This window comes from Mus musculus, chromosome 9 (genome assembly GCF_000001635.26).
Source record: "Mus musculus strain C57BL/6J chromosome 9, GRCm38.p6 C57BL/6J".
Lineage (NCBI taxonomy): Eukaryota > Metazoa > Chordata > Mammalia > Rodentia > Muridae > Mus > Mus musculus.
In genome coordinates, this window is record NC_000075.6 from 68,841,478 (window position 1) to 68,867,365 (window position 25,888).

The 25,888-nt window shown below is 44.2% G+C and overlaps 1 protein-coding gene and 1 long non-coding RNA gene across 2 annotated transcripts in view; both read left to right on the plus strand.

The window, feature by feature from the left end:
* The window catches only part of Rora (RAR-related orphan receptor alpha), a 734,843-nt gene that overhangs the window by 188,074 nt on the left and 520,881 nt on the right, over positions 1–25,888 (plus strand). The gene's annotated exons all lie outside the window — the stretch shown is intronic.
* Gm31262 overlaps positions 1–25,888 on the plus strand; it is a 100,599-nt gene that overhangs the window by 18,110 nt on the left and 56,601 nt on the right. The window contains exon 1 of the long non-coding RNA XR_379583.4: positions 1–25,888. This exon is cut by the window's left edge and continues 18,110 nt beyond it; it is cut by the window's right edge and continues 48,434 nt beyond it. This is a non-coding gene — a long non-coding RNA (predicted gene, 31262).

Genomic DNA, 25,888 nt, shown 5'->3' on the forward strand with positions numbered 1-25,888 from the left:
CTGTTATTACAGTCTTCAACAGCATCACTGTCACCATCACTGTCATTACAGCCTTCAACATCATCAACAGCATCACTGTCACCATCACTATCATCGCAACTTCAACATCATCAATATCATCAACTGTTACCATCACTGTCATTACAGTTTTTACCACCACCAACATCATCATCACCAACACCATCACTGTCAACCACCTCTGTCATCATCACCACCACCACCATCATCCTTGCCACCCCCTCAACTGGTCTCCCAGCCTGACTAGGGCTAGAAATGGAACGAACAGGATGAAGGTGATGGGTAATGATGATTGTCAACTTGAACAAAACTAAAAATCACCAAGGAGACAGTTATGACATGTCTGTGAGGTATTTCTAGATTATGTTAATTAAGATAGGAAGAGTTCTGCTAAATGTGGGCAGCACCATGCCATGGGCTGGGATTCTAGACTGAATTTAAAACCAAAAGATGAGACGCGTGCCAGAATTGATGAATGGAATGAATGTGCTCTTGACTGTGGTTGCAATGAAGCCAGCTGATGCCCGTGCTTGCCCCCATGGCTTTCCCTCTGTGATGCACTATACCATCAAATGGGGAGCCATAGTCAACTCTTCTTTCCTGGGTTGCTTTTATCTGGTATTTTGTAACAGCAATGAAAAACATAATGAATATCAAAGTTCTAGATATCTGCCCCTACCCCCTCACTTCCCAGGCCTCTCTACCCTGACATCCTCTTTCCTGAACTGATCTTTTCCTTACTGTTTTTTTCATTTCCCAAATAGCAATGTTTCTGGAAAAGCTTGCAAACACAGTTCCAAGTCCTTCAGGCGAGCACAAATGAAGTACATAAAGAGCGTGGCTAGCGATTCCCAAAGGAGCAGGCTAGGGTGGAAGGATAGCGAGCTGGGGTGGGAAGACTCAGGAGAGAAGCTGCCGGTCCAGCGCCATCCGCTATTGAGTTATCACGCGGCTGCTCAGCCAGCTAAGTACAAATTAATCTCTCGTGGCTGACCAATTATGCATAGTCTTTAGGGAGAAAACAAGTTAAAGAAAATGTGTTAGGTAAAGCAGGGGCTGGCCGCTCTTGAATTGGGAGGAGGGGCAGGCTCACTCTGTGTCAGGGCGTATTTTCACAACTGTAGTCCCGCAGATTTACCAGCATGCATAATACAGGAACCACATCTAATGGTGTGTGCATGTGTGTGTGTGTGTGTGTGTGTGTGTGTGTGTGTGTGTAGTGAGGCGGGTAGGCATCTGTTTTTCAACAGATGCTCGCCCCATGTTCATTTCTCCGCTCTCCCTCCCTGGCTCTCCCCTCCCTCACCCCTTCCTCTAACAGACAGAGCATCCCCCAGTAGCCCCTGAGCTCATCTCTCCTCTGCTACTCTTGCCTCCTGGAAATTGAAAAGCTGTTTTCTTCAACCCCATCTGTGAGATCAACACTTCCCAGGGCTGTTGCTGCCTCACCAAGTAATCTGTGGGGCCGAGACAAGGCTGGTTGTGACAGCAAAGAGAAAATTCCAAATTGTCTCGGATTATTTGTGAATGTGTGTATATGTATGTGTGCTCGGGTATACATGTAAGTGTGTGACGGCAGCAAAGGCAAACTTGAATATGCTAGATGACAACGATGGCTTCCCTGGGTGCTACCCAGCTTGACTTTTGAGCCTGGGACTCACTGATTGGACCAGATTGGCTAGCCAGGGAGACAAGATATATGCCTATCTCTGCCTCCCTTATAGAGAGAGATTAAAGGCTGGTACCACTGTACCTGGGTTCTCACGTGGGGCTCAAAGTACAGTAACTATGCAGCAAATATTTTATTGAGTACCTCTCCCAAGTGGTCTCAGTTTTTTGTTTTGTTTTTGTTTTTGTTTTTGTTTTGTTTTTTGTTTTTTTTTCAAGACATAGTTTCTCTGTATAGCCCTGGCTGTCCTGGAACTCACTTTGTAGACCAGGCTGGCCTTGATCTCAGAAATCCACCTGCCTCTGCCTCCTGAGTGCTGGGATTAAAGGCGTGCGCCACCATGCCTGGCTGGTCTCAGTTTTTATAGGCATCAAGGATCTGTTGGTGGATGTCTTTACCAGGCTTGTTGCTCTCTCTCCCTGTCATGTTCTCCTCTGGTGCCTCCCACTCACCCATTGTCCTCTGTGAGCGATTTTAGCCCCTAGAAACATATCCACATATATCCCATCAACAATGGATTGGACCCAGGATGTTGATGATCGCTGGTACTACAGAGCAGTCTCTTTTTGCTTTTGTGGAATAAACAATAGCTAACTGTGAGGTTTGCCAGGAAGAAGCCTTGCAAGGATGAGTATCTGTCAGTTCACATATGCGCCAAGGCTCTTGAGATGAGCATTCATTCATTTAGACACTATCCAGAGTAGGAGCTTTCACTCCTTTAGCATCTAGACTTCGTCTACTCCACAGATCCCCACTGAGGGCTCAGTCGGTGCTAGGCACAGTGCCATGTTCTTGGGATACTGTGGTGAAGACACACCTATGTCTATTCTTATTCAGCGTGTAACTTCACGTACACAGCACGCTTGTCCTCACAGCTCCGCAAGGCTTATCAGATGTCCCGCATCATGCACACAAGAGACCTTAATGCAGCCAAGAAGGCAAGACGAGGAGTGACCCGCAGACAGAAACAGAAGCTGAGCACTTTGCAAGAAGGAAAAACAAATCATCACTGAGCCATGGTCCCAGGAGCAGAGGAGGAATGAAGCCATAGGCTAAAGTTTAAGCTGCCAGGGTACCACATTGCCCCATGGCTCAAGTTCATAGTCATCTCTTTGCTTTGGTTTTGTATCTCGGCTACCTTAGATTAATGTCAGTGGACTAGATGGGGGGACCTGGACTGCCTCTTACTGTGTAAAGCCTGCTTACAGCCGGTAGATGACTACCATTCAGGCATAAGCCTCTGGCCATAGGCTTAATCTTACACTCTTCTGATACAGGCAATAGAATATGATTTGTGTAGTAGAGAAAGGTTAGGAAGAGATGTCATTAGAAAAACCACAACTGAAAAATGATCCAAAGCTTCTACCAAACAGCATTGGTCACCAGTGTTTTCCAAAGATGGCCGCCAGAGTATGTGGCAGAATTCCAGGTCCCTTTGCTGAACAGCCAGGCTCCTTCCATGGGGTATTTTTTGGAGATACCAATGCTGGAATATGCATTGTAACCATTTTCAAGGATCTTACTCACATTGAGGCCTGAACGTGCCTAAGCTATTTATCTCAGCTGTTTACCAGGAAAGAACAGACACCTAGAAAATCGTGCCTCTGAGCAACGGGCAAAGCACTAATCTATAGAAGAAGTGAGCCCTCAAGACTGCTCAGATGTGGGTATGGTGGAGCACATCTGTAATGTTGGCTCCTCAAAGAGGCCAAGGCAAGAGGCTGGTGTGCTCACAGCCACAGTGAGCAGCTCAGGGAGACTGCCTCAAAATTCAAAAGAGGGTTGGGCTATAGATCAACAGTATGCACTTGTATAGTATGTACCAGGGCCTATGTTCCATCACACACACACACACACACACACACACACACACACACACACACAAACAGAGAGAGAGATGCACACGCACATAAACATAAGGGGGGGGGACAGGAGGCAGGCAGACAGACAAAACACCCCACTGGGAAACACAGAGTCCCTGGGATCCTTGGAGCTGAGCCTGTGTTTACAGCCTTGAGCCCTCTGCCTGTCTCCTCAGAACTCCATGTGACTCCTTCCAGAACTCCAGAGTGACTTACCTCCTGGCTGAGGTTGACAAGAGCTTCGAAGGTGTTTTTTTAGAAGCAGATCTTTTGTTCCCCCACAAGTTTCACCTCCACTCACTGTGCATTTTTAGGGAAATCAATCCCTCTGTTTTTGATAATCCTGCCCTCATCTCACCAAAACTGCCACTTCATAGCAGGGATCTGGTAGCTGGATAGAACTAGAAAGTCTTGTTTACCCTTCGAAAAATCAGGGTTGTTTGGCCGAGTTCAGCAAGAGGTTTGACTTCTCTTCAGAGCACGAATCCCATGTGTCCCCAAGATTCCCATAGGCTTTGGGTGGGTATTTTAACCTCTCTATTGCACCTCATTTTTTTCTTTCTGGTTAATTGAGGAGATGAAACAACAGGAATCTTTGCATCCAAAGTGCACCCTTGTCTTCTGCATCGTTAGTAACCACTGAGGCCGCCAGGCAGAATATTCCCCTCCCAGTATGTTTTGGTTGGCTTATCTGTTTATTGTCTTTGCAAACACAGTGTGGTGCCCTGTCATTGGCATCTTGCCAGGAGATGGGGAACCAATTTGATCATGTTGCTTCTGGCTGTCAGAACATTCTCATCTGACCACTATGTAGAAGAAGTGTGTGGAGAGGGTGTCTGAGTGGCATTATGACTGATTGGCTGATAACAGTAGCTGACAGTGATTGATTGAGTGTGAAGTTATCTGCTCTCATTACTCCTGAAATTGAATTCAGATCGGTTCTATTGGAGGGTTTCCATGGAGACCACAACCTGCCGGAGCAGGTGTCTGTGGGTGTGGTGGTTTATTATGATCAATACCTATTTCCTGTGCTGGCCTGAAGAAATTATTAGGGATTGGAATCAGGCAGAAAGAAGTGTACGGGTGCGCGCGTGCGCGCGCACACACACCAAACAAACAATAAGAAACTTGTGTGTATGTGTACACATGTGTGGACATATGTGCATGCATATGTGTGTAGAGCCAGAGGTCAACCTTGATCGTTGTCCCTCAGGAGCTGCCTACTTGGGTCTTCTGAGATAAGACCTTTCAGTGTCCTGAGGCTCTCTCATTGAGCTAGACTGGGTGGCAGCCGGCGAGCTTCAGGGATTCACCTATCTCTACCTCCCCAGTGCCAGGCTTCAGTGTATATTGCCACATCTGGCTTTTTATGTGGTACTCTAGTTTCATTCTGTTGCTGTGAAAAAAAATTTTTTTAAATTAAAAACAAACAAACAAACAACCCTCCCCAAAAAAAAAACTCACCACCAAAAGCAACTTGGAGAGGAAAGGGTTAATTTAGCTTATACTCCTAGGTCATAGCCCATCACTGAAGGAAGTCAAGGCAGAAACTTGAAGCAGAAACCATGGAATAACATTGTTTGCTGGTTCTCTCTCTCTCTCTCTCTCTCTCTCTCTCTCTCTCTCTCTCTCACACACACACACACACACACACACACAGACTCATGCTTTCATACCTTTTTGACCTAGCCCAGTACCATCTTCCCCAGAAATGGTGCTACCCATAGTGGGCTTGACCCTCCTGCATCAATTAATAATCAAAACACAATCCCCCATAGACATGCCCACAGGCCAATCCCTAAATTGAGATTCCCGTCTCAAGTGACTATAGACTGTGTCAAACTGACAGATAAAGGTAACTGGGACATGGCATATAGGTTCTGGGCCTTAGGTCCTCACGCTTGTCTGGCAAGCACATTGCCAACTGAGTCTTCTCTGCAGCCACAAGAAATCTTCTGATGCTGCCGCATTGCTACTGGAAATGAATGCAAGTTTTCCATGCCTTTTGACCCACCAGGAGTTTGCCGTTGCTACCTCGCCGCTCACTTGGGTAGTGTGCTTTTGAAAAATGGTCCTGCGCGTGAAAAGCATCCCTTCTCTCTTTGAGGAGAATGGGGATCCCAGACACATGTTCATCCTTGTTTTCCAAAACATGATGCATTAACACTACAACAAACACTAATCACGTCTTAAGCACACGCCTGTTCATGCTGAGTCAGGGGTGGTCCCACAGGCATCCCTGGGTTGTTTCTGTGAATGAAAATGCCATTAACCACTTCACAGGCTGGCTTTATTGATCTCTGCCAATGTTTGCTCTGTCGCTCTCCAGGAAAGCCTTCTGACTGCCTGCACCAGAATGAAGGACTCCAGCTTGCCTTTCCCTCAACTTCCATCCCTCTTCCATCATTGTGTTCACCCAGGAGATCTTGCCTTAAAGTTTGTCTCTTCCTCCCTCTAAATTATGGCTTTCTTGAGATCAGGGTCATCTTGTTTCTCTTGGCATCATCCTCAGCACCTCTCAGATCTCCTGATACACCCCCAAGGGCTCAATAAGTGCTTGTTGCATCCAATGAGTTGGGTTTGGACTGCAGGGTCATCTCTTCCCAGACTGGTGTTTAATTGGATCCCTTCAAGGGGAGGTGGCAGGTCTTGTGCCTGGTGGTTCATTTGCTTTGCCTCTTCTTCCAAAGCTAGGTCTGCACCCAGGTGGGTTGTTAGGAGGTATCGCGCTACAGGAAGCTCATATTGTATAGGATATCCATACAGCTTCTAGAGCAGTGCTGACCAGGTGGTAGGTATAGTGATGAGAGGATACCTAATAAGGATTCCAGACGGTGCTCATGCTTCGCTGTGGTCACTCATTGAAATCTGTTTCTGCTTACCTTCTCCCCCCTAAATTGGATTCAGTCGTTGAAAGTACGTTTGGATAGATCCATCCTTAACTGCAGCTAATGTTTTGGGAGCACTTACCTCATACCTAGCACTACACCAGGTACATTCCTTCCAATTCTCACCTAGCAACACCACAATTCGATGTAGAAAATAAGAAAGAGGATGCACAGAGCAGTTATGTCATTTCCCTTGGTTACACAGCTAGGGTGTGGATGGGTTGGAATTTGAATTCCTGTCGGTTGGTTTTCCATCCTACAGCTAAATCATCTATCATGTTGCCTCTTGACAAAACGTGGGTTTTTATGAAGGTGTGTATGTATGCACGTGTGTGTGTGTGTGTGTGTGTGTGTGTGTGTGTGTGTGTGTGTGTGCCTGTGCATGTGTGTGGCTGTAAAAAACTACAGTTATGAAGTAGCAATGAAATACATTTATGGTTGTAGGTCACCACAATGTGAGGAACTGATTTAAAGGGTCGCAGCATCAGGAAGGCTGGGAACCACTGACCTAGAAATTATGGTGACTCTAACAATACCCTGAGACCTACTACTGACTAGAATGTTTTTACATTTTATTTTTACATGCGTGTGTGCTTTTGTCTCTGTGAGTATATGTGCACATGTCTGCGAAGGTGCCCATGAAGGCCAGAGGAGGGCATCAGATCCCTTGGAGCTGCAGCCACAGGCGTTTGTGAGCTCCCCAGTGTGCATGCAGGAACCTAACTCAGATTGTCCCGCGTGAGCAGCAAACCCTCCTAGCTGCTGAGCCATCTCAAGCCCCGAGGAATTTTTTTAAAGTTAGTCCATTTCTTTGTTTTTTTTGTTTTTTTGTTTTTTTTTTTTTTTTTTTTTTAAAGATTTATTTATTTATTTATTTATTATATGTAAGTACACTGTAGCTGTCTTCAGACGCACCAGAAGAGGGCATCAGATCTCATTACGGGTGGTTGTGAGCCACCATGTGGTTGCTGGGATTTGAACTTCGGACCTTTGGAAGAGCAGTCGGGTGCTCTTACCCACTGAGCCATCTCACCAGCCCCCATTTCTTTGTTTTGAGAGTAGCATAGACATAGGATTTCAGTCTCCATGTTTACAACCTCTTAGATCTCTGCTCTGGGGAAGCCCACTCCTTAAGTCGTCTGCATTTAAGTCAATGTCTTGGGCCTTTTGTTTCAGCTTTATACTACCCATGTTTAGAAAGTACCAGCAATGGGAGCACAAACACATTTTTTTTTCAAAACAATTTTCAGGCCTCTTTTGATAGAGTGAAAGGTTGGTGGCAGAGCCCAAAGAACCCTTGAGAGAAGCTTATTAAAAGGCATCAACTCATTCCCATAAGGGGCCTGCCCACAGTGTCGTTAGCCCCACCACTGAAGGGAGTGTCCAGCAGCTGGCTGCCAGGACTCCCGCCCCTATTCAGTCCAATTGCCATGAACTTTGTAGACTTGCCTGTGGGCTTTCTGAAGCTCAAAGCCTGCCTTGCATCTTCCTTCCTGGAGTAAATGTAAACCTGAAAGATGAGAAGCCACCTGCGAGTCAGGAGTCATTCACTGTTCCCTCCTCCCGTGTCTGCTAACTTCTATAGGCCCAAATGGCCCACTCTTCCTTCTCATCTCCCTGACAAAATCCTGGCTCCTCTGGATGCCTTCCTACGGAGATTCTTCTCTGGCTAGCCCATTGCAGCCTCCACAGACAGCAATGAACTTTCTAAGAGGCTTATATCTTTGGGGTTAACTTGGACCTTGGTCTCACCTTGCTCTGTCTTTTGAGTTATCTTTCCTTGTTCGCTGAGTTGCTCTAATGGGTAGCAGCTGTCTCTTAGAAGCTAGCATCTCTCAGGGGCCAGGACCAACATCATTTCTTTGCATGTATTTTTTCAGTGTCAGCTGGTCTTGTTTAGCTTATGCGTCCTGTTGCATTGCTAATAGAAGAAATGGATGCTTTTGTTTTGAGTGAGTTCTTCCCCTGTCCCCTCATCTGAACTGATTTTGTCTCTCAGGCCTCATAGAAATAGATCCTCTCTTCAGTGTTTTCCCACTCTTCATGGGACTAGCCACCATCCTGGAAACTATGTCATAAGTGGGGCTGAAGATTAGTAGATAGCATAGCGTGTGTGTGCAGGAGCATGTGTGGTTATGTGTACAAGTGTGCATGTGTGCAGGTGAGAGGATCTTGGAAGATGAGCAGCAGGCCTCTATCTTGTAGAGACTCACCACAGTTGTAGCCTCCACAAGGTGGGTTAGCCCAGCCTCTCATGACCTCCTTGGAGCCTAGGAATGCTTCTGGTCACCTCAGAGATGTGGCTCAGGTGTGCTCGATCCTTGGGACTCTTAAATTACACAGCACAGAAAACTGCACAATGCACTTTGCCCTGAGAAGTCTGTGGCACTGCTTGCTTCTTGGTTCTTTAGTCTCTTTCCATTCAGAACTCTCCTAATGGGTGAGTAAGTGAAAAATTCTTCCTCCATTTTTTTTTGTAATTTTAATTTATTCTGCTTTTAAAAAGGGAAAGGAAAAAAATCTAGGCATTGTCAAAATATTTGCTTAATCTTGCAGATTTGGAAAGTTGTGTAGCCTCTCGCTCTGACAGACCAGAACAATGGTCATTAAATGAGAAGCAGATGTGAGAAAGAGTATGCAATAAAAGCCTTCTATTATGGGCTGTGAGGGGAAACATTCGTTGTTAACAGAACACAGTAAGCGTTATGGAATAAATCAGAACGAAACCATTCTCAATTACTGTACAAAGATAATTAAAGTCTACCGCACTCATTAATGTCTGTTTATATCTCTTTCTGTTTGTGTACAAACATATGCACATAGTTAAATATTTTCTATTGTTTGTTTTTTTTTCCTGGCGATGCTAACTTCAGAGTCGAATTCTTCCAAATTTAACTTTTGTCTGTGCATCACCAGAAAGTTCAGTCTCTGGGATCCGAAGTCTCGGCTCTACGCTCTTCCTTGGTGTAACTTGATTGTTCTTGGGTGACTTCTAAATGTCCAAGTATGAAGGCTGATTTCTCCCAGTAGGTTTTTGTCCTCTGGGTCTGTGTTGTCAGTAGGCTCCACCAAGACTTTTCTCCTCTCTTTCAAAGGAGAAAAATCTCTATCCTTGAACTTGAAAATATCCCAAATGGTACCTGCACATCAGCATTCCCAAGGGGCACAGCATGTCAGTCATTTGCATGCAGTTCTTGAGTATGTTCTGACGTGAAGAGTTAGCGATGGATAAAGTCTCCCTACCCCAGGGTATCATCATGGTATACCCCAGATATAGTCTCTGGCCTTTAAGCTGTGATTTCTTGGATGGTATCATTGGTTGTTTTTTACAGAGGGCAAACAAAGAGCCGTAAGTATCATTCACAGTGGTCAGCCAAACAACCAGAAAAACAGCAACCACCCACCATTGCCCACAAGTAACTGCTGCTTCACTTTGCCCTGGGTCTCATGAGGAAACTTGACTGAGACCTGCTCATAAAAGTCTTTTCAAAATTAGCTTGTGTGGTCAAGTAAATCAAGACTCCTCATGTGGGGGCTGGAGAGACAGATCAGTGGTTAAGAATGTGTACTGCTCTATCAGGAACCAGTGTTTGAATCCCAGCACCCATGTGGGGCCACTCACAAATGCCTAAAACCCCAGTTCCAAAGGACCTGATACCCCATTTCTGATCTCCATGGCTCCATGGCTCCATGGATACCTGCACACAGACTGTACACACACACACACACACACACACACACACACACACACACACACTTTAAAGCAATCAGAGTCTAAATTATAATTTCCAGTACACATTTCCCCCTTTCACTCTATGTAATATATATATAGTTAGTGTCCATTTTTTACCTCTCTGTAAAGTTTTTATACTCCTTCCTTCCTTCCTTCCTTCCATCCATCTTTTTCCTGTTTGCTCACCTGTGGCAGGGTGCCACTTTGACATGGCCCAGCCTAGCATCCTCTTACCTCGGCCTCTTGAGTGCTGGGATTCCAAACACAGGCCTTCATACCCATCATCAAATTTCCCATGCCCTCTGGATGGTTTAGCATAGTTAGCCTTAGCGGAATTAAACTAGCATGTCAGCCACTGGTATTTGACAGAATTTTAGCAAACTTTCAATAGGCTTGAGAAGTCTTTATTCTGGATGTGAATCTTCCTCAGAACTACAATACAAGTGGCATGGATAATTAAAATTTTTCTGTGCTATAGTAAGGCTAAGTGAAGGCGACAAGATTAATTTTGATAATATGTTGTAGTTAACCTGATATGTGTAAAACGGTATTTTCCTTTTCAACCTGTAACCTACAAAATAGTTGCTAGGATACTTTACACTTGTCTTTTAGTAAAAATACTAAGTTTATGCATCTTGTTCACATTTCATTTCAGGCCAGCCACGTGTCACATACTAGAGTAGTCACATGGGTTGGAGACAACTAAACTGGGCAGTGTACCAAGTAATTGAGGCATGGAGAAGATGGAATCTATGGACTGGGGTGCCTCGTTTGCATGACACTGCCTGGGATAGTCAGTGATGGCTCCAGGCCAGTGGCTCTCAACCTTCCTAGCACCACGATTCTTAATATAGTTTCCCATGGTGTGGCAACCCCCAACCATAGCATTTCTTTCATTGCTACTTCATAACTGTAATGCTTCTACTGTAATGTAAATATCTGAGACGTAGGATATCTGACTTGAGGCCCCTGTGCAAGGACCATTCGATCCCCAAAGGGGGTTGTGACTCACAGGATGAGAACCACTGCTTTAGAAGAACATAGTGAGTTTTACTATCAATTGATGGCTAAACCTTAATTTGGGATCCACTCTTGCTTCCTGAGGTCTGCTCCTGCCTCATGGACTGTTCAACCTACAGTGTCTCTTCTGTGATGTCATTTCAGAGCCTAAATCAGTCTGGGGGCCGCAGTCATTGAGCAGACTCCTTACCGTGGAGCCAGGATGGCAGGAACTTCTAATCTGATCTCTCTCAGTTTGAGCATCTGGGTGACAGGGAATCCAATTGCTGATGTGAATCTTTCCTCCTCTGTGAAGTGGGAAGCCTAATGCCTACTTCATGGAATTGGCTGAGGAAGGAGAATTAAGCTCCTGGCAAACGTCTCAACATGCAGTATACAGCTAATAAGCAATGGCTCATGTCATATGCACCATTTCAACATGCAGATTTGTACAGATGTGAATGTATGATGGCAGTTACTGTGGTGTCCTTCTGACACAGAGGGAATCATTACATCATCTAGGGTCCATTCATGACAGCTGGGATCCATAGCTTACGCTCAGATATCAAGACAATTCTGGATCAAGTTAATATCTGGGCCATATTAGAAAATGTCTAAGTGTTTGCCAACTTAGTTCTGACCACTTTACCTTTTAGCATTATTATATAAATACATAAAGTTTTTAAATATCTGTGCTTGGAAGGCCATGAGAGCAGTGTATGTGTGTGTATGTATGTGTGTGTGTGTGTGTGTGTGTGTGTGTGTGTGTGTGTGTGTGTGTGGTGTTGGGGAGCACCCTGTTCACTATGCATTGCTTTTGATACATCTGGACCACATATTTTTAGCATGGCATCCAAAAGAGTGGTAGCCACACTGGTTGAATGTGGTGTGAACCTCTTGGAAGGGAGTCTCTGTCATTCTGAATATTTCGTGCATGCTGTCTGCAAAGTTACTAACTACTAAGTTAACTGGAGTAGTCTTTGTGGATAGATAGGCCATTGTTGAACCATTTGAATAGAGCTTATATGAAGTCTGTCCTTTCTCAGCACACTCTCCCATGACACAAAAAGATACTGTTTTAGATACACATCTTGCCAGATAATAAGGGATTAAAGGACAATTCTCAGCAGGACATGGGAGGAAAAACTTCTTTCAGTTATTCAGAAGGGCGGTAAGTACAACTGAGCAGCACCCTGAACATCTCTGCATCATACTTACAACCATCTGTGTAGAATCTTCTACATGGGAATGCCATCGAGGTCTGACAGATGGCTCAGTCTGTAAAGTGCTTGCTGTGTGAGCATAAGGACCCCAAATTTCATCCCCACAATGCACATAAAAATTGAGTGTAGTGCTGTGCACTTGTGATCTCCACACTGGAGAGAGAGGTGAAGACAGGAGGTGCCCTGGGACAAGCTGGCCAGCCAGCTAGTCTGCAAGATACAGGCAGTGAGAGACTGGGTCTCAAAAGACAAGGTCAGTGGCTTTTTAGGAACAGCGCTTGAGGTTGACCTCTGACCTCTATGTGTGCGCACACATATGCTCACTTGTGCACACACAGAGGGACACACATACACATACATACATGCATACATGCATACATACATACAGCCACACATTCTCATACAAATATGTATGTACACACACGTGCACACACATACACACACACTAGCTTCTAATCATTTTGAAGTTCACCTTTTTTCTCTCATTCACTTCCTTGAAGGAACAGGGAGTATCTGACTTACCCTTTCTTGCATTTGTCCTTGGTGATCATGTGTATGTGCCAGGTACACATTTATAGGTTTCATGTGGAGACAGAATCATAGTATATTCACATGCTTGTATTACTCATATAACAATGCATCATGACACCTATGCAGGAATAGCTAGAGCTCTAACCCTGCCCCCATCTGAATTTACTGAGATTATTGTGTGTATGATGTATATATGTGTATTGTATGTGTGATATTGGTAATGTGTATATGATATGTATTTATTTGATGTGTATTTGATAGGTATATGCTGTATGTCTTTGACATATTTGAATGATGTGTATGCAGTGAATGCATATATGATATGGGTGTGATGTGTGTATAACATATATGTGTGTAGTCTGTGTTTGTATATGTTCATATGTATCATAGCACGTGTGTGGAGGTTGGACGACAACCTCATGTGCCAATCCTTGTCTCCCCCCACCACAAGCTTGTTTGGGTCAGGGTCTCTTGTGACTCACTGCTGCACACACCCAGCTGTCTGCCATGAATTTCTTTCTACTCTCTTGTCTCTGTTTCCCATCTGCTGGCCCATGACATAGAACCCATGGATAACAGATGGGAGCTGCTGTTCCCTTATTTTAAGTACGTTCTGGGGACCCCAACTCAAATTGTGAGACTTGACCAGCAAGCACTTCACCCCCTGAACCATCTTCCTAGCCCTGCTGAAAAGAGGGTCAGTGCTTCCTATGTGAAAATCTAGAATACACGCATAGCCACGCCGCATTTCATGACTTTAGCGACACTATTCCAGGACGTTGGTTACTTGCTGAGCTAAGTCAACTGTCAGTTCAAATATATATCTGAGTTAAAACCAGAGCACAGAAAGGTCCCCACTGGGGGTAGAGCATAATAGAACCAACTCAAATAAATGAACTAGAGGCGTTATCTGTGGTGGGCACTGGAGTCCCTGACGGGGATGAGGAGATAGGGTGTCCTTCACCTGCACGTTGAAATGAGAAAGATGGAGAATTGCCCTGTTAGACATAGCTTATCGTTCCCCTGAGCTAGGTTCCAGAAAGAGTCTTTCTTGCTTCAGCTAGCTAATAATACTTTGGTTTTCATATTATTATACAATTGCTTTTCTTATCCTTTCCCATTGCTCAAAGGTTGTCAAGAGGCTAAAAATGAGGAAATTAATTTAATTCAGTAGTTATGTATTAAAGAGTTACTTATTCCTATGACATTTTATGCAGTATGTTTTAAGTTATGGTGAGATATATGTGTGTGCGTGTGTGCATTGTGTGCCTGTGCATGTATGAGTGTGTGTATGTTACAGAGGAATATCCATATCCATTATCCAAAGTGCTTACAGTCACAACTATTTCTGGCTTGGGATTTACTTTTAGATTTGGGGGTTTCTGTATTATATAATGAGCTATCTTGAGGATAGGAGACAAACCTAAACAAAATTCATTTACATTTCATATACACCTTATACACATAGCCTAAAGGCAGCTTAAATATTTTTAGTATGCCTACATTTTTACTATGACCTGTCACATGAGATAAACCATGAAATATCCACTTGTGGCTGGTGACATGTTGGGACTAAAAAACACATGGGGCTTTTGAAATTGTTAACATGCGTATCCTGAATTGAATACTTTTATAAGTGTAAGGGTATATTTTAAATATTCTGTAATTGTCATTAAGGGTTTGAAAAAAATGTATGGATGACAAGATAGTATAAAGCAGTGGTTCTCAGCCTGTAGGTTGTGACCCCTTTGGGGTTACATATTAGATATCCTGCGTATCAGATAGTTACATTACAACTCACAACAGCAGCAAAATTAGTTATGAAGTAGCAATTGAAATAATTTTATGGTTGGGGGATGCCACAATACAAGGGTCACAGCATTAGGAAGGATGAGAACCACTGCTATAAAGCAAAGGCTGTCAGTTATATAAATGTAAAAAATTCATTCTTGAGACAGACTCACAGCCTGGAGCTCACCAGTTTGGTTGGGCTGCCTGACCAGCAAGTCCCAGAGACCTTTCCAGGAATGGAATTACAAGTGAGTTCTGCCTCTGGGGGTTTTGTTTTGTTTTGTTTGTTTTGTTTAGCATGGGTTCTGGGGATTGAACTCAGGTGCTCACACTTGCATGGCCCAGCACTGTAGCAACTAAACTGGCTGTACAGCTCCAGAACCACCTTTTCACCATATGATTCCTGTCCTCTTCCTGATACCTCTTTAAAACCTTCACTGGCACCCATCCATGCTTAGGAATGGGGATGCATGAACACAGACATGGGACCCCATCCACTCGTGCATAGGACAGACAATGCGTTATTACAGACATACGGCCCCGTGGAGCTTCTCCCTGCTCTCCTGCTCTCCTGCTCTTGGCCTGATCTCATGACCAACCATCCCTATGAGGCGCATGCTCCCTTGTGCATGCTCCCTCTAAGGACATAGCCTAGGCCCCTCAGCTCATAACCTCCCTGGTGTTGTTCACTAGCTTTTTTAGACTATGTTGTTCGCTTCAGACAATTTGTTGAAGTACATAACTTACTGTTCCCAGTGTGCTCACAAGGGTGTATTACCATAGCCATGATCCCACTTGAGCATATTATCATCACTGCACAGAAGTGACAACACCCCTCAGCAGTCACCCTTCATGCCTGCCCCTTAGCTCTAACTTTTCATCCTTGGCCCTCACCACCACGATTCCCCATATCCTGCCCTAGATAATCACCAGTCTGCTTTGTGTCCCTGTAGGCCTCCCTATCCGGGATGTTTTATATGAGTGAAGCACACAGCTCTACCTAGCTTTTCACCTGTGTGGCAGTGTGAACCCACACCCCGTTTCCCAATTTGGGGTTGATTGTACTTCACTGTACAGTTGTACCCCTTATTTATCTACCCGTTTGTCAGAGGATGGATACTTGGTCAGTCCTCCGACCTTGAATCAGGCATCCCTTTCTCAGACATGTTCCCTGACTCACCTGCATCTTTCCTGTTCTGGGTCTCTCCTTAGTATCATCGTTTATGGGCTCAGTGTTCCTTTTATGTGCAGGATTCCTGTTCTAGCTTAATGCTGGTGTCTTCTGGCAGATAACAAAGCAGAGAGGAGAAAGGCTGTGTCTGTTTTGAATCCTCCATGGTATCCCAGTATCCACAGGGCGCTGCATACAATGGGGCTCTAGATATTTGTTGAACAAATGAATCTTAATTCTATTCATTAAAGCAAGACTGATTTTGGCAGGCTGGCTAGCAGGACCATTTGTCTAACTTCCCTTGGCATGCAACCTACTCACTGTGTATGGGAAAGGTATTCCAGAAGTAATGTAGCTCTTTGTTTCACTTGCCTCCAGCAGGTCTTGACCCATATATTGTCTAATAAAATCCAGTATTTCTTATATATGTTATTTGAGTTAGGTTACAACAAACAGAGACATAACCACAAGAAGCAAAAGTGGAGGGCCACGCTGAAATGAAGCTCACTGGCACAGCTAAGAAAAAAAGAGAAGAAAAGAGCAATGGGATTTCTCTGGTCTGTGTCCATCAGCACTGGGAAACAAACAAAAAGATTGAAACAACTTTCCTCTTTTCTATTAGTGTGTTTTCGCTTGGGCTGTGGCTTTTCATAATCACCCTTTCTGGGATACTCACTGTAGACATTTCTGCTGGGCTTCAGGTTGGTGGAGTCATGGATTCTCCCATTTAACTGCTAGGTGTCACCTGTTGCTAGTTTGCAGTTGAGCTCCACTGAGGCTCAGGAAGAGAACAATGGCCTTTGTGCCTAGTACTCTCTAGTGACCAATCCCGTGTTAACGACCACTGTGGAGGTCCCACCTGTCCACTTGGGCAGATCTGAGCCTCCTTTTAGCTGGAAAGTCTAAAGAAGACAGTCTGAGTGGAAAAGTAAAAAACTGTTAGAAACATTGCCTGAATTAAAAACCAAACCAAACCAAACCAAACCAAAACAAAACCAAGGACCAAACCCCCAAAACGTTTGCTGTACCAGCACAGAGTGTAAAAGTGTAAAAGTGCCTTGAAAGTTCTGCCATTGATGGGTTTAACATGTTTTGCTTCTTTCTCTGAAACCTGACTTTTTTACAAAAAAATAAATAAATAAACAGAGTAATCCTATCAAGTCTCACTAATATCATTAGGATCAAATGAAACAAAATAAATAAAACTTGAAGCCAATGCCCGACAGGAAGTAGGAGCAATAAATAAATGAAACAATTTCCTCTTTCATTTCTTTGACTTCTTCCAAATTCCCCTGTGAATGAATGGCTTCAGTAGGAAGTTTTGGCCAGCCTCTCCCCCCAATCCCCTCCTCCTCCCAGCCCCCCCCCTCCCCAGGACTTTTTCCAGGCAAGACAAAAGAGAAAAACTAAGTACCAGGAAGTTAAAATATTTATCAGTGATAGGAACTTCACTCTCACCTAGAAGATTCTTCATTGGGGGAACGTGGAGTCAGGGAATACTCCTGGAGACTAGACATGAATACTAATGACAAATGATAGACACTTGCCCACACTGGACTCCTACTCAATAGAAAAGACAAACAGGCATCTTTAGTTTAGTACAGGTTAGCTCACTGCCAATCACATATACTGATGCAGTTGAATGGAGGGAATTTGATGTGTCTGCAGGCCTGAGGCTTTCTAACTTCCTTCTTCTGATGCAGGAAGTCAAAGATTTCTGGCAGTCAGCAAACATTCTCACTCTTATCTGCAGTTTGATTTCTAGGGTGACAGATCACTACAGTTGACAAGGCCAGGTCTCTTTTTTAAATGTTTAAGTCATTGTTCTAATGTACAATATGTAACTGTCCCTAAGCTTAAGAGGTTTGCTGTCATTTGTACCTGCTCTGTCTGTTTTTTTGTTTGTTTGTTTGTTTGTTGTTTTAGATTTATTTGCTTTCCCATAAGTTTGTGTGCATGGCATGTGTGTGCACGTGACTCTAGAAGCCACAGGAGAGCGTTGGCTCCCCTGGAGCTGAAGTTACAGGTTGGTTGTGAGCTATCTGATGTTGATGCTCGAAGCCAAACTCAATCCAGCACTCCCCTCTTCGCCAGGCTTCTGAAGTGCTTAGAATAGCACTACAGACATTCTGACAGTTGCTAGCCCAGGTGAGGTTTGCCTTCTGGACAAACCCTTCTCATTATTTTGTAGTAAGAATTTGTAAGAGCCACAATTACCTGATTTCACTTCTTATGAGGCAATACGTTAAACAGGACAGCCAGCCACTGGCCTCAAGGCTGCTTCATGCAGGAGTGTCAAATGCTAGGTACAAGGGACACAGGAAAGGGCAAGTATATGTGAGAGCCACTTAACTCCAAGAAACCCATGTCCCCAAGGCCAAAACATAGTTTCATAATTCCTCTGTACAGAGAGCAAACAGAACACCCGCCATTGTAACTCCTCTTCTAGCAGTTCTCCAGAATGCCATGTTGAAAGAAACATCCACTTTGGCAAATCTAATAATCTCATGAACTCCTTGGCTGCTGGGCTAGTCATCTCCATCACTGGAACAACGAACCTGATAAAATCTGGTGCCTCCTCGATCCTAAGGTGGGCTGGGGGAGGGGAGCCTGAGAGTGAATGGTTTCTAACCATGATGGATGGGTTGCTAGGGAGTAAAATTAAATGGTCGGTAATGATTGTGGTAGCTCACCAAGACGGATGCTATTTACGAAAGCTCCGTTTTGCATGTAATCAAACGTCTATTCCCATGAGCTGGGTCATAACTCATATTCTACTTTAATGTTGGTGGGAAATGCGCTTCTCTCTGTGTGTATTATTTTTAGGATGTGTTGTGTTTCCTTGGTGCATACACAATGAGCCTGGAATCCTTAAGGAATGTGTTTAATTCGAAAGTTTCATCCTCTGGGCCTGGTTAATTCAAATACATGGCAAGGAACATTACTGTGGGCCCTGAAAGAATTCTGCACCTAGTTCCACGTGCAGAGGCCACCCCAGGCAGGGTCTCCCATACCAACTTAATAAAAGGTAGCAGGGAGGAGTCTTCTTGTCTGAACCATTTTCTTCACTTAATTTTCTACATTCATTCTAGGCCTTAATAAGCTTGACTTACATAGAACATGATTTCTTTTTTCTTTTAGACTCTGATGGTTCTTTGGGATTCTAATGGTCAACCCAGGGACCTTTCAGAGTCTGGGATCTTCACCTCAATGGCTCCAGGATGCCCTCTCCCCTTATGTATTCTCCCTCCTATTTTTAATCTAAGGGTTTTCTGAAGAGCATTTTTTTAAGGTCCTTCAAGTTGGATGGGAAGGCTCAAACGCAGCAGCTTTTGGAATTGAGCAGGGTTTGCTGTAGTGTTTAAGAAGATGTATCTTTCAGTTGCATGGACTCACAGCCAAGGTCTGGGAATTGGACCCAGCAGTCCCTTAAGGGACAGAAGGCTCTGAGCCCTGCACTGTCTTGCAGAAGAAACATTCTGCTGGTCATGGGTTCTTCATAAATAACATTGGTTTTCTTTTTTTTTTTTCCTTGTAGCTCTTCTGCCTGTTCATTTATCTCCTCCTTTAGTACACTCTGTGGAGACCCACAGTTCCGTAGTCCTCTGGGCAGGGTAAATGGGCATTCTAATCAAAGCTCAGCCAGGTCAGAAGGAGAGTGCCGGGCTAGTGCCAGGCTTGAGTGTATCAGTGTTTGCAGATTGAACCCTGAGTGCTGTTGCTGTTGCTGTTTTGTTTTGTTTTGTTTTGTTTTATTTTAGGCCACTGGGAGCTATCAGCTGATGAGGGAGGTGCAGTGAGAGCCATCACCTCATGTAAAATCACAGAGAGGGAGGAGTCAGTGGTGGATTTATACCGAATGAAGGTGCATCTGGCCCTGTTCGAGGCTTGCAATACATCTACACTTGTTTAGTGTGCACAAACGCCATGGGAAATGGAAATCTCAGCTTGGTTTTCAAGCAAACTTCAAGAGGAGGATAACTGCATAGCAGGGGGAAATAAGTGGACATTAAAAATTACATCAGTGACTCTCAAGGGTTATAGTTTCACCCAGCTTTGAAATGAGGTGACATGGGTATTGTGCATGGTGTCTTGTCTTTCCAGGAGGCAGGATTCTAAGTAAGATCTTATCCACCCTTTTTTTTTCTTTTTGCACTAAGTTCGGTTTATCACTAAGGCTTGTTACTAAGAAATGGGATGCTCTGATAGCACATGTGTTTCTGCCTTGCTGGCTCAATAGCAGATGCATCGACACTCTGCTGATAGACAATGCCATCAGCAGCACTGGCAGGAAGATCTAAGTAGCACGGAAAGCTGAGGTCTCTCTCTGAAAGCAGGAAAACGATGCCAACACCATTAGGTGAGCCCCCGGCAGCGACACTCAGAGCAAAAGTATCTTTCTACAATATCTTCGCAAATTTTATGGCTACATGTACATTTTCACCCACATTCATTAATCTGCATGCTTAAACAGCTATGCATGCACTGGGGGCCGCCAATTTGCTTTATCTCTCTGTCAAACATTTTTCATGCACTGGCTCACTTTGTGGTCCCAACCCTCCCATAAGATGATGACTATTGTTATGATACTGATAGATGGGGTAACTGAAGTGAAGTGCTCTGCCCCAGAACAGAGAGACCTCAAGGGACTGATTTGATATTTGAATATGGCTGATACAATGAAGACCTGGGCTCTTCTGATTCCTCACATATGCTAATTAAGCAAGCCCTGCCTATCTCTCAAGGCTGCCTAGGATTAGCACATTGCTACCCTTCCAAGGTTGTTTACCTACACTGCACACAGTACCGTGTGAATGAACATACAAAGGGATGTATACATCCCTATATACATCACACACACCCCTCATAGTACCATCCCACTAGTATTATGTCATGTGACTCACACAGGCACCTTCTGCAGGCCAAACCACAGGCAACATGTTCATATTTACAGGTTTGCCCAGCATAGTGTATTTCCCTGGTGTGTTTATTAATTGTGCTTCTAGGTCCTGCTCTATCACTTTTCACCAAAAGGACAATTGTGTGGCAGATTCTCTGACTGAACCTGGAGCTAGGATAGCAACTAGAAAGACAGAGTGACCCTGTCTCCACCTGACACTGTCCTGGGGTGATAGACATGTATGTTACTATGTATGGCTATTTTTTTCTTCCTGTGGGTGCTGGGGATTTAAACCCAGGTCCACGTGCTTATGTTACAAGTAATCTCACCTATTATGCTACTTCTCTAGTACCCGATCTCCTTTCTTGGGATGAAGACCAAGACATGACCTACTATGATTCGGGATCCTTGTTTTTTTAATAGCCACTCAGGTAACAAATGAAGCCACCTACCTCTAGAGATCTGAGATGCCTAAAGCTTAGACCAGTATCTGGTAAGTTTCTAATCTTTACAGTGAACCTCATTAAACTACTAGGCACAAAATGACCTTATTAGTGCAAGAGTTTGTTACTCAGGAGGCTGTAAAGATAGGTGAGGGAGTCTAAAATGTCCTCAGAACAAGCTGGGGTGCCCTTGAAGCTTCCTTAGCTTGGGGCTAATGTGGTTTGAGTTATTCTTTAGGGAAAAAAAGCCCTCCAGCTCTGTGGTCTGTGATGGATTAGAGCAGTCTCCACAATCTAATTGCTGTAGCATGAAGCTTTGAATCAAGATGTGAAGGGCCTTTGGTCAATATTTTGTCTCAACAGCTCTGAATGCAGTCTTAAAGTGCTTCTGAGTTTTAGTGGGGGCGGAGCTTGGTGACTGTCACCATACACAGGCAGTATTATTATCAATAGAACTCACCTCGTTCATTTTTCAGAGGTATAAATTTAGGGCCTGGATCATCTATCCCAGGCTGTGCCATGTTTGCCACGATACAATGCTACTGCTGTTGCAAAGGAGGCTCTTTCATCCTGGGATTCATTTGGGAGGCCCTGAACTTTAGTGGTTGGAGACAGGGTGACCTGCAAGGGACAGATGTGAAAGCTATGTATAGGTGACTCCTGCATAATGACTTCAGGTATGAGCCTAAGAGGGTGAAAGAAGTAAGAGATGTCAGTATTTTAAAACTCTGGGGGACTTGAAGGGAAAACGTAATATTCAAAGCTGGCATCACAGACACATTCCAGAGGACTTCTGGTGGTATTCCACGGTGGCTCTTTGGAGTGCAAACATGGGGCATCTGAGAAGTTACACCTTCTTTCAGTGGTTGAGCAAGACAAATGGCAGTGCTAGACAAACAGAGAGAAGAAAGGTCAGAAGACTGTAAGTCAGACATGGACCACACTAGGTGCCAGCGTCAGAGAAGTGCTTTGAGGACCAGAAAAAGAATCAGGAGTGAGCTATGATGGGGAAAGAATGAAGGTACAGAGTGATTGACAACTCTGGGAAAAAGTGATCAAACTGCTGTGTGGAATCTTATCAAAAGGGTGAGATGTCCTCAGGAGAACAGGAAAGAGAAGAAACAAGTGCACTGCATTATAAATGGTGTCGCCAGGGATTTGAAATTGACCTGATGTCTCCTGTTTTGAGAAGGGCACTCGAAAAATCAGTCCTGCACAAAATAACCTTCGCTCTCTGTAGCATCTCTGCCAGTTATCATTGGCACTCAACTATCTAGAGCTAAGTCTGAGTTTCCCACTTTTCTCTAACTGTCCTATCCTATTTCTTTTATATGTGTGTGTACATGTATGTGGTGTATGCATGTGTGCATACGCAGCATGCATGTGTGGTAGCGCTTTCACTCACGTGTGTATAGTTAGAGGCCAGAGACCAACATCATACATCTTCCTCCATCATACCCTACCTTAGTTTTGAGACAGGTCTCCCTGAGCCTAGAACTTGTGTATTCAACTATACTGGCAGGCCTGTAAGCCCCTGAGGTCCACCCATTTCCACACCCAGTAAGTTTTTCTGTGGATGTCGGGGATCCAGATTCAGGTAGGTCCTCGTGTTTCCAAAGTACACAGTTTACCCATTGCGCCGTCTTTCCAGCCCATTAGTCTTGTTTCTTATCATTGTACAGACTTATATAAGTTAGCAGACAGAATTTGCTCTGTAGTTGATGAGTGACTGGCAAACATCGCCAAGAACTACTGCACAGAGGGAGAAGCTGCCCAAGGGAAGACTCTTTTTTTCCCCCTTTAAAGGAAGGGCATGATGAAGGACAGGCATGGGGAAATTTTTGTCACTTTAAAATCCGGGCAGCAAAGCCTGAGAACAAATGGGGTTATCATGACACTGTTAGAAACTTGGGGCGAGTGATGCCGGCAATATCAATTTCAGAGGCACTGGGCTGGCTCGGCGTGTAATCTATTCCACCGGGCATGTTCCGGGAGCTGTGAAGCCACTGCAGTTTCTGTGCCTCGCAGCCACTGGGCCCTTTTGTATTAGAGAGCTTTGGAGATGTTAAGAGCATTTGGGGATCTTAGCAGAACTAAAAAAGATGCTTCCTTTCACAGCATGTATTAGATAAGATGGAAGAAAAGTCAAGGGGGAATAGAGCTCAATAAACTCGTTGTGCTGAGCCCCTCAGCCTGGACACAGAGGTTGTTGACGGCTTTTTCAGTTACTCAGGCTCGCAAAGAGCACAGGTTAATTAGTTCAGATACGTGTCCACTTAGCGGGTATTCTGGTACACACAGATGTGAACGCATGTGTATAAATACCAATTAATTGTTCGTAGTTGTATCTGTATGTAGAGATAAGTTCATTGCATGCAGGCATGTATGTTACATGTTATACATGTATGTTTACCCTGAGATCAGCATCCTAACATGTACGTGTGTACTATCCATGGAACAATATACTCACATCCAATTAGGCTGTGAGCCCAGGGTCTACATATATCCTATATGCAGATATATACATACGTGCAATCATCCCCGGATGTGGTAGTACCCATCTGTAATCCCAGGACTTGGAAGACGGAGACAGGGGGATCAGGAGTTCAAGGTCATCCTTAGCTATGTAACAAGTGAGAGGATAGCCTGTGCCACATGAGACCCTGGTCTCCCAAACCATGAAGAACAGCAGCGTGGTGATTTGGAAGACAAATATCCTTCACAGTCTCTGGTATCTAAACATTTGGTCCCCAGTTAGTTTAGGAAGGTTTGGGTGGTAGAGGAGTTATATCACTGGGGTGGGGTTTGAGATTAAAAGCCTTTGCCCATTCCTAGTCCTGTCTTTTCACTTCATTCATACCTGTACTTCAAGATTAGAGATGGCAGGGCCCTGCTTCTGCCACCATGCATACCTGCTGCCACGCTGCCCCTGCCATGACAGACCCTTAACCCTTTGGAGCCCTCAGCTGAAACCAACTCTTTGCTTCTGTAAGTTGCTTTGCTCAGGGTGTTTTATTACACCGTGACAGAAAAACAATAAATACAAGTGGTACCAGCACCAAACAGAGACCTCTGAGTATACGAGTGGTGGAAATATTTGCCAGCCTACATAAGTGCCCCTCCCCTGGTTCCCAAAGCAATCCTGAATGCTAATAGAAGAAAAGCACCACACGAGCCCACCCTGAATCTCGCCCTTCAGCTGTCTCAGCTGGTGTAGGTCACAGCTAGAACCAAAGTGAGCCCCTGACACTCCTGACTTTAAACCTCCTGTAATTCACTGAGGAATGCCAGGTCAAGGTCCCCCCTGAGTTAGTGAGCACCTGGATTAGAGTCTCCTTGATCAGTTTCCTGCTCCGTTGTATTTAGTACGAAAATAACGGGCTAACAAATCATCCCACACAGAGTTCTTTTGGGGCCACGGTAATAAATAGCGAAGGCAGTTATTTGAATTTTTGAATAAATAGTGAAGGCATGTATTTGAATTGTTTGACCAGCTTTCTGGAGAAGCAGTGCTTGCAAGTTCTTAAAGGGAACCTCTTCTATTAGCTATGTCTGAGCACAGCATGGTTCCATAGTGTCTAGATTGTTTATTTACCTTGAGCCCTTTGCTCCTCAGGTGAACATAACCCATCATCAGATCACTTATTCCAGAGCCAGACTGGAGCTGGCTCTCCTGGTAAAGCTTTGCTGTAACACCAGTTAGAAAAAGAAGGGACATATGTTTGTCTCCAGGAAGGTTAGAAATGGAAATAAATGCAAAAATATGCTTTCTGGCAAGTTGTCACTTTTAATATGAAGTCAGAAAACCCAAGACAGCTTTGTTTTGCTTTTTCTTTTGGTGGGGGCGAGGGGCATGGTGGGAGGTGGGGACTTGTAGCTGATTTTCTTTTCTTGCTTCCTGGTTTTTTGCTAGAAAGAAACGTGTTCATTTCCCACCCACCGCCCGCTCCCCTGAGCTGCAGTATCTGTCCAAGCTCATCCTTTTAAGTGCTCAATCCTAGAGAAGGGAGAAGAAAGGAGCCAACCGCGATTTAAAATATATATGTACTGCCTTTTTTTTTTTAAGCCTGCAAACTGGGATTTCTCGACTCAATTTGTGTTCTTGAGACAGTGGAGTCAAGTTTATATATAGTTTTTGATGTAGGACCTAATTAGGTTCTCAGCATATCTTAATACTTTCTGCTACATCTGCATTAAAGATACCGTTGCATACATTTGCATCTCATTTGCATAAAAAGTTAGCCATGCCTCTTACAACAACCTCTTTCACTCAATACCATGGGCAGCAGAGTATTTTGAAAAAGCATTGCAATAGTCCACGACAACACCAAATGTGCCCTATGTTCAGTGGTATCGCCCGTGTGTGTAACTGACTTCCTCCCACGGGGCACTTAAGGTTAAATCAACAAATAAGAAGACAGTAATTGAAAGAGTCTGTAATTATGTGATGTATTCAGCTTGGGAGTGAAAGGACCTGACTGATGTTTTTACTGATGCTCTTTTTGAATTTTATCCATACTAATAATCAATGGCAATTGTGGTGAAAGTTAGTGACATGTTTCACAGAAGAGGGGCTAACCTTGCCATCAAAGTCTTCATTCATGTCCTTATTCATTCATGTGCCTTCAGATGAGTCTATGTGGGGCAACCTTATTTCCAG